The 2,265-nt window shown below is 56.2% G+C and overlaps 1 protein-coding gene across 1 annotated transcript in view; it reads left to right on the top strand.

Moving 5' to 3' along the window:
* LOC103604782 (potassium channel subfamily T member 1-like) overlaps window positions 1-2,265 on the top strand; it is an 89,641-nt gene that overhangs the window by 54,681 nt on the left and 32,695 nt on the right.

Here is a 2,265-nt window from a genome sequence, read left to right as displayed (position 1 = left end):
ACTGTCTGCTTGTTGCTGCCGTGTGGAGCTCGTGTCCAGCAAGCTTGCTGGAAGCTCCCGCCGGTGCTGGCCTCTGGCCTCTGGTCAGTTTTCCGAGTCGACAATAATATCGGTGAATAGTGATGGTTTTCACATCTTCTTTTCCGACCCTATGGCTTTGAGTTCTTTCGTGGGTCTTCCTGGCCAGGTCCCAGGACAGTATGGCGTCAAAGCAGGGACTGGGCAGCCTCGGCCTCTCTCTGAATTTCCATGCAGTGCTTCTGAGGCTTCGTGGCCATTCCTGGCGTCGGCTCTAAGTTTGAGTAGATGCCCCCCATCAGCTTAAGGACTTTTGTTTCTCATCCTCCTTTGCTAAGAGTAGAGTTTTGGGGGGATTTTTTAATCAAGTGATTTTTATGAGTCTATTGAGAATTTTTTCTTTTTAAATACTTACTGTCGTAAATTACATTTATAGATTTTTCCAGTGTTAAACCATCCTTGCATTCCTGAGACAAACTCAACTCGGGATTTTAAACTATATGTGTTATGTCGGATTCAGCGTGCTCATGTCTCATTTAGGATGTTTGTGTTTCTCTCTGTGGCTGAGATGGGCCTGTGGTTTCCTCTTTCACTCTGTCACCTGCTCACGTCTGAGTCAGGGGGTTGCTCTGCCCTGCTCTTTGCAAGTTTGTTTAACGTTGGGGCTGTCTCCTCTGTGAAGGTTTGCCGGTGTCTCCATTCGTTGATTTCTCATTCAAGGAATGCCCCCCCCCTTGTGTCTGAGCAATGTCTTGGGTGCTGGGTATCCCTGGCTCCCAGTGCCTGCAGTCTAGTTGGGGGACAGACCATGAGCCAGGAAAGTGGTTGTGGCTATGAGGAGATGAGCCAGCAGGGCTGCTGGAGGGAGAGGTACAGGGCTCCTTTGAGGGGACCCACGAACCTGGATGTTGAAGGGGAAGAGCTCTCTAGAACAGGGAGACCGAACTTGGCCTACTGAGGACAGAGGCAGCCAGTGGGATGGACCCGTAGGAGGGGGTCAGAGGAGTCAGCAGGGCTGTGACACCATGGAGCCCGAGCCATGGATAGAGGCTGTGGAAGGGGATGACAGGAGAGTGACGGGGTCTGACTTGTGCTTTAAGAAGCCCCCAGGGCTGCTGCATGGCTTGTAAGGCTTGGGACAGGAAGGCCAGTTATGAGGTTGTGACAGCCGTGGAGTGGGGGGTCCTGGAGCTGGAGACACTTTCGAGGGGGCTGGAGGCCTCACTGTGGACTGGATACGTGGAGTGAGGGGGGAGAGGTGTTGAGGGCAGCCCGCATTCCCGAGGAGCCACGATGGCTCTGGCCCAGGCACAGGGATGCAGGAGGGGTCATGCCTGCCTGCGAGGGGCCACCAAGCGCCAGCCACAGAGGGAGAGGGCCACCATTATCCCGAGCCATGGAACCTTCCCTTCAAAGGACATGTCCCTCAGAACCCCTGGCAGAGGAGCCAGAGCCATCACAGAGTCCCTAGGACACTGCCAAGGCCCCACTGCCCCAGACAGCTCTGCCTTTGGGTCCCCCGGCCTCCACCCACCCTGTCTGAGGGTCTCCCGGGGCCTTGGGCTCTGAATGAGTCTCCTGGGGCTGCCCAAGTAGATGACCACAGACTGGGGGCTTAAAATAACAGAACTGGATCCGCCCACAGTTCTGGAGGCCGGAAGTCCAAAATCCAGGTGCCTGCAGGGCTGGTTCTCTCTGAGGGCTGCAGGGGAGACCATCCCAGCCTCCCTCCCAGCGTTGGTGTTCCTTGGCTGGCAGACACATCGCTGCGACCGTCCCCACCGTCACATGGCCTCCGCTGCTGTGCACTTTCCCTTCTCCCTTACAAGGTCCTGCCCCAATCCAGATGACCTTCCCTCAAGATCTCCACCTTAATTACATCTGCAAAGACCCTTCTTCCAAAGGAGGTCACCTCCTGAGGTTCCAGGGGGATGTATCTTTCAACCTGCTTTTGGGGGCCTCCATTCACCCCACTGCAGTCACTCTGGCTTTGTTTCCAGGACTCCCCTGGCCCAGGTCCCCACTACACTGACCGCCTGCTGAGGCCACCGTGCCCAGCCCTCTCTATAGAGCCCTCCGGGCTTTGTCCTGGTTTCCCATCTCAGCTTCCCCACGAGCCCTTCAAGTGACATGTCCGAGAGGCTCCTGGCCCAGCTGACGTTAGAGGATGAGGTCAGAGGGACCAGTGAGTCCCTTTTCCCAGGCAGGCACATGGCACCTCGTGGTCCTGACCCAGCCACACAGCTC

Source organism: Galeopterus variegatus, unplaced genomic scaffold, assembly GCF_000696425.1.
Source record: "Galeopterus variegatus unplaced genomic scaffold, G_variegatus-3.0.2 Scaffold5395, whole genome shotgun sequence".
In the NCBI taxonomy this organism is placed as follows: domain Eukaryota; kingdom Metazoa; phylum Chordata; class Mammalia; order Dermoptera; family Cynocephalidae; genus Galeopterus; species Galeopterus variegatus.
Note: the sequence above shows the minus strand (reverse complement) of the source record. Positions and strands in the feature narration are given on the sequence as shown.